Genomic DNA, 12,888 nt, shown 5'->3' on the forward strand with positions numbered 1-12,888 from the left:
AATCCGAAACAACCGTATTTGCATAGTATGCGAATCAGTAGGATTCTAAATCGAGTAACAAGATCCATTTGTAGAATAACCAGATTAAACTAATCCGAAACAACCGTATTTGCATAGTATGCGAATCAGTAGGATTCTAAATCGAGTAACAAGATCCATTTGTAGAATAGCCAGATTAAACTAATCCTAAACAACCGTATTTGCATAGTATGCAAATCAGTAGGATTCAAAATCTAGTAACAAGATCCATTTGTAGAATAACCAGATTAAACTAATCCGAAACAACCGTATTTGCATAGTTTGCAAATCAGTAGGATTCAAAATCGAGTAACAAGATCCATTTGTAGAATAACCAGATTAAACTAATCCGAAACAATCGTATTTGCATAGTATGCGAATCAGTAGGATCCTAAATCGAGTAATAAGATATATTTGTAGAATAACCAGATTAAACTAATCCGAAAAAAACGTATTTGCATAGTATGCGAATCAGTAGGATTCTAAATCGAGTAACAATATCTATTTGTAGAATAACCAGATTAAACTAATCCTAAACAACCGTATTTGCATAGTATGCAAATCAGTAGGATTCTAAATCGAGTAACAATATCTATTTGTAGAATAACCAGATTAAACTAATCCTAAACAACCGTATTTGCATAGTATGCGAATCAGTAGGATTCTAAATCGAGTAACAATATCTATTTGTAGAATAACCAGATTAAACTAATCCTAAACAACCGTATTTGCATAGTATGCGAATCAGTAGGATTCTAAATCGAGTAACAATATCTATTTGTAGAATAACCAGATTAAACTAATCCTAAACAACCGTATTTGCATAGTATGCGAATCAGTAGGATTCTAAATCGAGTAACAATATCTATTTGTAGAATAACCAGATTAAACTAATCCTAAACAACCGTATTTGCATAGTATGCGAATCAGTAGGATTCTAAATCGAGTAACAATATCTATTTGTAGAATAACCAGATTAAACTAATCCTAAACAACCGTATTTGCATAGTATGCAAATCAGTAGGATTCAAAATCGAGTAACAATATCTATTTGTAGAATAACCAGATTAAACTAATCCTAAACAACCGTATTTGCATAGTATGCGAATCAGTAGGATTCTAAATCGAGTAACAATATCTATTTGTAGAATAACCAGATTAAACTAATCTTAACAATCGTATTTGCATAGTATGCAAATCAGTAGGATTCAAAATCGAGTAACAATATCTATTTGTAGAATAACCAGATTAAACTAATCCTAAACAATCGTATTTGCATAGTATGCAAATCAGTAGGATTCAAAATCGAGTAACAATATCTATTTGTAGAATAACCAGATTAAACTAATCCAAAACAATCGTATTTGCATAGTATGCAAATCAGTAGGATTCAAAATCGAGTAACAATATCTATTTGTAGAATAACCAGATTAAACTAATCCTAAACAACCGTATTTGCATAGTATGCGAATCAGTAGGATTCTAAATCGAGTAACAATATCTATTTGTAGAATAACCAGATTAAACTAATCCTAAACAATCGTATTTGCATAGTATGCAAATCAGTAGGATTCAAAATCGAGTAACAATATCTATTTGTAGAATAACCAGATTAAACTAATCCTAAACACTCGTATTTGCATAGTATGCAAATCAGTAGGATTCAAAATCGAGTAACAATATCTATTTGTAGAATAACCAGATTAAACTTATCCGAAACAACCGTATTTGCATAGTATGCGATTGAAATAAATGAAAACAGTCGTCTGCTTCGTTATTATACTTTCCGTTCGAACTTTTATTGTTCAGCGTATCGCGATGTTATGGAGTGACTGTATTATTGAGTTGGCATTGGAAAAAATAGGCTACATACAAATTAGTGATTACCAACAACGGTTTCGTTGCCCGGTTAACAAGATTCCTTCTATATTGCGGGCATCAACATTCATACGAGCACGCGTGACATGAAAATTGCAGCACATGGATATTAATAGCAACTTACTCCCTTTGTTACTCACTCGTCAGTACACCTTGGAGATATGCTTCCCGTTATGTCATAAATGATGCCGAATGATGTGGCATATCTTCTTGCACTGCGCCACCAACGGCAACACAGCCGTACGTTACAGGATGGCGATGGTTTCAGTAATAAGTGTAAGTAAGTGTACATACAAGCAGCTTATATTGATTGTCACAATTGTAGCTGTTACTGAGTTACTAAATATAAACTGATACCAAACTTCGACATGAGTGTGTGACAATTCGCATCTTGTGTACGTGTATTACTACGTTCAAAATAACGTTTCATTTTCGCATAAAAAGTCACGGTAAAGTCGGTTTATTTCGATATGAACTAAATTTAACTCATTATCATTTTAATATATATCAATAACAACAATAGCATTCTAAACAGCTTACTAGTTATTTTATTGACATTTACATCAAACAGCCTGCATTTAAAAAAAAGTTTGAATATATTTTTCTCTGGGGCGTCCTGTTTGAGGGCGTGCATCACCTGGGTCAACAGTGAGACTAACATGTGGTCTTTTGTTTATTACTTAGCGACTGTGTACCTGTGGGTTTATTCTGTGTGTGTATGTTCTAATCTTGGTGTTTTCCAGTGATTTCTCTAGGTGAAATCCAAATACAGTAGGTGTGTCTTGTTTACCTGAGATTTGAAAAACTTGAGCTGGCCAACATGTTAGTTTGTTTCATGTGGTTGATTACTGGCATGTTGATTTCCCATTTTTGAGCCTTGTTTCCAATTTTGTTTATCATTTTCATATAGTAATCTCCCAATATGTTAACATTGTCTTCCATAGGGTTTCAATTAGTGGTATGAGCTCTGAACTGGCTTCATCGTTGACATGCATAGACATTATAGTATCCACTTCATCCGAAGCATACATGTGTCAACACTACCACATTACTACGCAATGACGATAGAGTACAGTGAATGCATTGTACGGTATCAATTACCAAGTCGCTACATCGTTAGAATGTCTGCGTACTGAGAACAATTATAGTTGACATTAACCAACATTCGAAGGAGGGGTTATTTTACCTATTACTGGACATTCGCAACATACCAACATGGTACGAGTAATTGTGCACTTACCCAAATATGCCTGGTAATTGCTGAAAATTACACCACTTTTCTACAATTATACAAAATGTTCAGTAATTATGGGTACTTATTTGAACACCAGTTCACTCGATGTCACCGAAATGTAAGATATATGTGAACAGTGTAGACTACATGCCGGGTCAGCCCGTCTCGATGTGGACGTTTAAAGTGGAGTCTATGCCAGGTAGTATTACTGACGTATATACAGCTATTTGATCTGTGAGTATACATATTGGTAGTTATAGTAGTTTTTGCCGTGATTTATTTCACGTTTTTGCTTTGAATCTCAGCGTATTAAACTACTATCTCGGTACAAGTCGGTGGCATATGTATTCGCATTTGTAGCGTTCCCTTTGTAAGACTTTACACTTCTACGAATTCTATTGCTGTAATATATCCTAAAAACATTCGAAACCCCGATCTAGTTAGTACTGTAAAGTTTGTATATGCCAGGTAATGGTCGACTTGAATATAGGCAATGTTGAAATACGATCGCCTTGAAAATAGGAAATTTGGAAGTACGGTCCACTCAGCGTGGGAACGTTTAGAAAACGGCCGATATGAATGTAGCTCGCCGCTAGGTGTAGATGAAATAATATTTATTCATAGAAGCCATCTCATAGCTGTAAATGACGTAATAAATGTAAAAAAGGAAATGCTGGTTATGAACCTAAATATAAGTATTGGTAGGTCATTCTATTTAATCAATGTGGAACGAATTTGATCTACAACACAAAAAATGCAAAAAAATGCAAAAAACCTACATAATTTATGAGTGGTATTAAAACATCCAAAACTGTTAAGTTTAAAACACACGCACCTAGAATGTTTCAGCCCAAAACACTAGAAATGTTTCACAAAGCGCTAATGTATAAAACACATTTTTTCACAAGTTACCTCCCAATGTACTTCAGAAAATAAACAAACATTTGTTTTAAACTGAAACACCCAACAAATGAAATGTTTTTGTACTAAATACTGTGCATACAGTCTACGGTACGCAGCCATAGCAATGCGTATACAGCTTAATTATTATTGAAAAATCAGTAGTACTGTGCACGTGGCGATATATTTCAGTAATTTCAATAATAATTTTTATTACTAAATCATGTCAATGTTCACAATTAAGGTTTGAATTGTAGTATTAAAACACTCATACAGTTGTTAAGTTGAGAATTTAATTAGTTTCAAATATAAAATATTTCCTGCAATGTTTACGTATAGAATGACAGTTATACACAAACTTATTTTATTAATGTTTGTATTTAGTAATAAACATTTTCTTGATTATGTGATTATAAGTATTTTAAGATGACGTATTATTGAGCACCACTTATATTCATTTGAATATAGGATTTACAAATACAAGATGAAAGAAAACATGCATTTAATATTGTTGTTTGATCCTGTAAATCGGACTATAATTTACCATTAAACTACGAATGTTTGCGTTTGCAGCTGAGTTCGTTAGATGAAAAATAAAACTCACGCATGTGCAGTAAGCGTTATTAAAGTACCAAAATAATTTATGCATATGCTTATTAATGGATTTCATTGTTTTATAGAACGAACACCAATCAACCAACGATATTAAAAAAACAAACATGTTTCGTACAAATTGCTTCTTTTAAACCTGGATTCAATAGAATATAACTGGTGTCATATATACGTCATGCTCTAGTCGAATTGTGTTTTTTTTGTGGATCTAATATGCAAATTAATTTTCTTTTGTTTTATTATTGCGTCTTTTTAAAAGGAGTCCATAATATATGTACACTGTATTATAGTATCACTTCATATACTAAATGTATTAAATATCCTAGAATTTCCTCTATAGTGTAGTCACCGTCAACATTATTTATTGTGATGTGGCGAACATCTAAATTTGCTGTCTTACTTTATTCGTAAAACGAACGTTTATAATGAATAAGTTTTATAAAATTATATATGGTTTACAAAACATTCCCCCCTTTATTGTGTATCTTATTTTATTTTTCATAACTTATTATTTATTTTTAATTATATAATACATTTGCCTACGATTCATTTAGTTTTCCTAGTCGCAATTTGGAATTTCGCGAGGTCAGGCAAACTCACATGTATAATCTCATTCATCTTTCACAAAAAGCATCCAATCAGAATGAGTGTACTATTTTATCGTGGCACAGTGTGATGATGCTTTTTGGTTTGTAATCTGCTGTATGATATTACGTGATTTGCAAAGTAATGTACTCAGCGAATTACCATTTTATCGCGTTTTCAATCAGCAGAATATATTGCCGAAAATATAGATAAAACTGAAAATAAATTAATAAATCTAAAAATAAATTCTAATAATTTAGAAATAAACAACAATAAATAGCTGTTTTAATTAAATTAAATTATATAATATTCAAGGTTATTCTGTCAGTATAATCCTATTTCATTATAATACCAATGTTCGTTTCAGTTATCTCGCCACATTCGCTGAGTGCGAACGAATTACTTAAGAATGCCGAACGACCACTTTGATGTTCTAGACGAAGACACTAAAGCCAAATTGAATTTATACGATAAAGATGTACATGAACAATCTTTCATTATTTTTTTTCGAACATTCGCCGCTTGAGAACAACTCAAATTTGGATAATGAAAATTAGACTCATTAATTATGTCCCTGTTCAACTTCTCGCACCATCGGCTACATTTTTTTTAATTTGTTGTTATAAAGTAATTAGTAACATTTATAATTTAATTTTGTTCGCGTACACTAAGAGATTTTGTCTATGAATATTAATGTTATTTATATAATTAGTGAATAATATTCATCGTCAGGGATAAATAAGATTATAACACGATACTGTTATGCAATTTAATTAATATTTAAATGATGTTTTTTAGTTCGTAGGAATTCACGTTGGAATGCATTTTCATCTATTTTGTCGATATTGTTTAACACAAAAAAAGGTTGCTGATTCAATACCACGCAACATGTTATTATATTAAGTTGAATTGTACAACAGACTTGTTCGGTACGTTTGCCATTTCCAAGAAAACGTGATACAAAAATGTATGCCGCGTCCGACAGACTAATTTTGTTAAAATTCAGTTATAATATGGGAGTCCCCAGAGAGGCCAGCTTCCGTGAAATTGGTTACCAAGCAAATTAAATGCCGTGCCGTAAACTAAACTCAAATGACAAATTGATATTAACAGAAACAGAATTTGGCGCCAATTAAATTATTTCCGTGAGAACGTTCCATGTTGTCAGCAGGGAGATCTGTGTGCTGTCTATGAAGATGCACCTGCAGAACGCCACGTACATTGCTGATTAAGTTGATCAAGGGTAACGATTTCAGCTACTGTCATATTTTTAGATAACAGGATATGAACAAACCCAAGACATTGTATGGCCGAACTTTTAGTTTACCTAGATACGTTTTGGTCATCCCATTCTGCATTGATTAGCTCTGCGTATATAGCCATATATCGTATTTCTAAGTGTTCCGGTCGTACGTATATGCCTCAACTATAGGTGTGGACGACTTTATTCCAATACTTGCATCTCGGAATTCAAAAAACACCGGTTTATGTGGCTTAATTGATGTATATAGGTAAGTTCTGGATTCTATACACGTACATTCCTTGCATTTAAACAAAATAGTTAACGTTAGTTGCTAGTGGTCAATTGTTATTTCGACCAAACAATGTATTCTGCCGAGAAAAAATGTACACCACATATGGTGTTACTTATACAGTTAATGAATCAAATTCATAACGTTACAAAACGTGAATCAGAAAAAAAAAATTGCGTCGAAATTTAAATTTACTACTGTGAATTGGTTGAATTTAACCAATACCTAAAACTTAAAGCAAGATTATTTAAGTTACATTCACAAGGAATGCGCGACACCTAATGAAGATGTACTTGTTCGTATTGTTCAAGTGACAGTTTATTGAGACGAAAAGACGAAACCCGTGTAAATCTAACTGTGTTCGGACTTGACCTCATGGAACTATACGGCGCGTGAAGATTACCTTGCTCATTTGAAAGTAACGCTTTGAATGAACATTTAATGATTGGTATTGTTTATATATATTGTTGTCGTTACCCATTTCATTATGTATTAGTTATAGGTCAATTTTTCTGAGCATTTCAATACAAAAAATACGACAAATACTATTTTTTAAATTTTTGAAAAATTCGATCATGGTAGTGTGAGCTTTGCTGGGCTTCACTGTCGTGTATATGTATGTTACATATACTCCAGCATTGAAAAGACAGTTTGCTGAGCGTTCGTGAAAGCTAACGTCCGACCAGCAAAAAACGTTACAACTTCCATGTCTTAAGACAGATTTCTCACAATTCGGGTGTATAATTCGCAAAGGGTCACGTTGTGATATGTTAAGCGTTAAGATGGTTTATTTTTGTATGAAGAATCGTTACATTTGTCTGAGCATTGTGATTGGAGTACTTTTTTTTGAAAATCAGGAAAGCACTTTAACTGTGGAAATAAATTGAAAAGCACTGACCCCAGCTTCGTAAATTAGTAGTATATGTCTGCTTAGTGTCAGTACATGGAATGATAAATCTATACATGGTAGAACACCTTCGTCTTCAAGAACTATTAATCATAGGCGCCCGTATGTACTCATTCTAAGCCATGAAAACCAACGTAAATACACCAGAAAGCAATAGATCTGCAATGCCGCATTTTAAAAGTATGAAATATACACGTATGCTATAATAAATTGCTCCTCACAGTACAAACTCTCGCAGTTGAATTACTACAGATTATATTATTGTTTGTGGGAACTATGCGCTGTATTGACATCCGCTGTAGTTGCAATCACTCATTGCGTTTGACGTATAAAACCGAGATTATGTGGTTAATGGCACAAAACAAACACTTTCACGTTTAACTAAATTCAATCGTGTCACGAACGTGGTTTTGCTGAAATTGAATAACAAAACGCCTATTCAATTGAATCAGCTCCCAGGGTCCGACTAATTATTTTATGCTACTCATATCCATTTCTAATAAGAAAGTATGTACTATACATAATTCATTTGTGATTGTCTAAAGCGTCGTGTAATTAATACGGCATGGCGCTGTAGTGTTTGTTTTATGAAGCACCCTTGCTCACTTTATATATGACACTCAAATACATGATATTGGTAATGCTTGATTTAAATGAAATCTGCAGTGCTAGTTATGTTGGTTTTTTTCGATATAATTGTGATGTTGACCTGAATTCTATGTTGATAGTTTTACTGTGGTGTATTAACATATGGCATCAGTGATTTATGTCGTCAAAATGGCTTTATCGCTGCTCAAATTATATAAAGATGTGCTGTTGCATTTATGAAATCTTTAATTCGTGTCGCAGAATCTTTCGCTTGTAAATTACAAGTTTCATCAACTTGTGAAAAAATGCATGTAACTTAATTCCACTTGTATCATTAATTTAAACAAATTTGAATAAGCAGCACATATTTGTGATTTTGAATAATTTAATCGTACAAGCAAATACACCAGTATAAATAACTAAACAAATAACAACTTAGTTTTCAGTGTTTGAAGAATCATAAATCTAAATAGCGATCTCGGCGCATCTGGCATACTTCTCACAATAAAGTCTGCATCTGAAAGCAAGTATGACAATTGGTGACTCGCTCTAATTTCTCTGGGTAGCATTTGTATCAGTTTTGGCAAATCTAGTTAATATATTGGTAGACGATCACTTAAGGCCATATAATCGTAGCGAAATCTCGCGAGTGAATATATTTGAGTGAGAGATCGTGTGGTCCCTACATACGTCATTGGTGTAACAGTAGCGACCTCCGCTAATTGAAACCAGTGCAACTGTTCCCAGTAATAGCCGACTGAGGCTATTACTACGACATACCCGAAACTATGTGCCCCGTATGACGTCTATAGTAACATAGCTATCATTGCGAAACGCTAACAGAATTAACACCACCCAGGATATATACGTGGCGATGTCCGCGATAAAAAAAAATCTGTATTTTATTCGTGAAATCATTCGATTGGAACCCCATTTGTTAAAGAACGCTAATTAGTATGCAATCGCAGTCAATACTAATGACTCTAAATAATGATCGATTCTGTGTAATTTAATTGTAAGTGTTGTTACTAACTTTGACTAGGTTGGAATCATCGACAGTACTTACATAAAGATACCACTACATTCAGAAAGTACAACATCATTGAATCAAAAGTTTTCAAGTAGTATTTAAAAAAAATTATGTATATGGTGTGTTAGTAAGTTTGAATCAATTTCGCTTTGTACTAATAAGTATAATTCAGATCAAATTGTTGACATGAGTAAAATAGCCTAAGTGGTCTGTGAGTACAATACCAGCTGTATCATAACCTATGACATTAATGACACTAATAAATGCGCTGGTTATCATGTGACACTTACAGCAGTCTACGCATGTTTATCACCCTCATGTTCACGTTTCTGGACAGATAGGACGTGGACGTTCATCTTTTGAGAAGAGAAGCGATGCTGTGAACTTTATATTCGTTTTGATGTCGACAAATATTCAATACCTGATCTTCCAGACATTGCTGAGCAGCCCATTTAAAAAGTTGTGCTCCAATTTCTGGGGTGGGGGGCAGTTGGTTTTTATTGTCGGCAGACATGAAGTCGGCCGAATGAATAAGCAGATGAGAGTATTACTATGCCTAGCCGTGTTCACACTTGTGTGATAAAGACCACTGTTTCCGATTTCTCCGAAGAGGTAGCGTATTCCAGCGACGTGACATGAGTAACAAGTTGACGGTGAGTCGTCGCTGTGATTATTTGTACATGTTATCATTGCTATACGTAATAACGTTTGGTTCTCGGTTAATTTCTGAATTCTAGGTCGTTGTTTCAAAAGTTGTCATGGAAACAAACATCATGAGTGAAAGCGTATATCAAACTTCTATTTGACTAGTTTTAAATTAAATGGGCATATATATTATGTATTTAATCATCAATTGTTGTACAAACACACAATGTAATGCTAGATAAACCTGAATATGTCCGTTGATTGCATTATATGTATTATATAAGTTCGTAAAAGCTTGACTTAATTGTTTCGCATTGGTAAGTTGCTGGTTGTGAGACAGTGATTTTATCTTAGATGACGTTACTATAGTATCACAGCTGTGGACAATTTGTTTTATTTGACGCTACATGTACCATTTATCTTTCACATTTGCGTTGCCAACAATGATGTTGTTTATAGTTATACCTTAATTGAAACGTTTAAAATAACATACTCGTATAAGTTTCAACTAACGAGACGGGACGGGAACTGGCACTATGTCTATGTCTATGCAATAATAAGTTAAATTTAGTATGTTGTAGTATTTAGTTTAATGTAAATCATTTTTTATTGCGAATTCTAAATAATTAGTAACATGCTGATAACACGAAAGCGTAATGTACCATTGTGCTTTTTGTGAATATTTAAAACGAAACATCGAGCATAAATATTTCCATAATTCCGTTGATTCGCAGAACTTTGAAGTTACCCTGGCGTATTTCATACGTCTCTTCCAAAATATATTTCTCCCACTGAATACTTCTGAAATACCTGGCAAGAACATAAATGTTTGAGAAAATCTTCCATTATGGCAACACAGGCAACGAGTTTGTGATAGCTATATTCAAAGCCCCCGACACATTATTTATTAAAGCTATCTCAGCAGTAATTACAATTCTTAAATGGAAACTGTAGTTAGTTTATTGATGTTGTCGCTGTTAAACCAACAATAAAATACCAGGCACACATACGTAATTAAATTGATTAAATTTTGTGATCTGTCACAGAAGGTACAATTAGTTACGTTGGTCACGGCATGATATATATTCGCAATGATCGAATAACAACGCAAACTGTTTGTCATTACGTCTATGTAACTTGAAATAATATATACATGATAATTAACTCGCTCCCATATATTCTATATTTATTTGGATGATGAGGTCTGATATTACTTAATTTACGTTGATAGTATTACACGTATATGTTTAGAATTGTCGGGAAATGAAGTGTACAGCTGAGTTTGTATGGTGTCGATGTGATTTAAACGAGGTGGTTTTGACCTTCTCACCTGGATTAATGCATGTACCGCCACACGAATCGAGTATGAACGTTCAACATACCCAAGTAACGTTGATATATGCGTGCAGCTGACTGGTATTGTATCAGATGCCGCAATAATATATTTGGTATGAGGCCGACATCGCAAAGTTACAACAACTGTACCTCATGGGGTCAAACACGAGTATTGTGGCCTACATTGTGGGTTACAGGCACAGCCCTGAATCCAGTCAGTTATCCAGATGCTCTTAAATAACTACTATAAATTAGGCGTGCTTCACATCGTGCACTGCAAAGGCTAGGTGATTATTTAACACATGTCCGTACAAGTGGTTAGTGTTATACCTGCCTAAGTGTGTTGGAATCTTTTGTATACAGACATCAGCGCTTAACGGTTTGATGCAAGCTCATTAAACAATTTAAACTCTCGATATGTTTAAACGTTCAACACATTCAAAAATACAGCCTGGCAGATGTAAATATCAGTGTACATATGGTATGACAATGCATATATGAGAGTACGTAAGATAGGGAAACTGTTAAACACGCATGCATGCCTTTGTATTTTACATTTTTACATTAATTGTAATAAGCCCACTTTGTGCTGGATCTCCAACTTGTTTACAGAATGAAGCCGAAATGAGATATAAAAATGCAAAGAGCAAAGGAACCTGCATATATAACTTATAATGAACAATATCAACTGTAGCGACGAGTTCATTTCATCGTGTATTATTAATGCCCTGGGCAACATTTATATTAATGAAAAGCCCCAGACTTAATATTATATTTCCTGTACATTTCACAATATCATTCGATCGTATTCTCTGCTTTCCTGTTTTTCATGTGAACAGGATATATTATGTTTTATGACTTTCACCTGTTCTTTATGACGTTATAGAAAGACTGGTTCATACTGAGTCACTCAAACTATCCAATTTCAATCACGATATGTTTTAATCGAATACCATGCCCACTCGATGACTTCACCATGCGTGATGTCATTAGCAGACTGCTGTACGGGTTATTGCCCTCGACCATAAATATGTCGCTTATTTGTGCCTCTTAGACTGTAACTATGTGTGACTGTGGTAGTTGAGCAGCATATAACTAATGAATAGATTTCTGCAAGGCACTCACACTAGCCGAGTAAATTCGAAGCTACTTACAAGATTGTACTTACAATCTGAACAATCATAGCACAGCTTGCATGGCTTTCAGTGCGCGTTGTGCACAGTCCGATTACGCCAGCAAGTGTACGTAGACTCGTTCGAAGATATTTCATGACGCGTAGGGAAAACGCCTTTGCGAACGAGCCAACTGTACCTTTTTTTCAGAATTTCGCAGTGTTTCGAACGAAACATTTATCTGCCATGCTTTAGTGTGATATTAAATATTTGGAGGACGGCTTTAATAGTTATTGCACGACTGGCTACGTACGAGACAACCAGTTGATTAAATGGCGCATTTGAATGAAAAAACTTTTCAATTTTCTACATGTTTTTTTTTACATAATTCCCATCATAAGACCTCTAACGTAAACAACATGGCAAAATGCCACCTCCTCTTTTATCTTACAAGTGAATTGTTAATTAACTCAACCCAAAATAAGAAAAATACAATTTGAATAATTGCTAAA

General features: G+C 33.9%; 1 protein-coding gene across 5 annotated transcripts in view; it reads left to right on the forward strand.

The window, feature by feature from the left end:
* Window positions 1-3,245: 3,245 nt before the first annotated feature.
* Window positions 3,246-12,888, forward strand: part of LOC102800853 (uncharacterized) — a 30,140-nt gene continuing 20,497 nt past the window's right edge. For 3 of the 5 annotated variants that reach the window (XM_085496170.1, XM_085496173.1, XM_006821141.3), the window contains exon 1: window positions 6,606-6,738. The gene's annotated coding sequence lies outside the window, so the exon portion shown is untranslated. Of the gene's footprint in view, window positions 3,365-6,605; window positions 6,739-9,625; window positions 9,938-12,888 lie in introns of those variants that run through there. The other 2 variants (XM_085496172.1, XM_085496171.1) reach the window with 2 other exon arrangements.

Source organism: Saccoglossus kowalevskii, chromosome 22 (assembly GCF_978046115.1).
Source record: "Saccoglossus kowalevskii chromosome 22, keSacKowa6.1, whole genome shotgun sequence".
NCBI lineage: Eukaryota > Metazoa > Hemichordata > Enteropneusta > Harrimaniidae > Saccoglossus > Saccoglossus kowalevskii.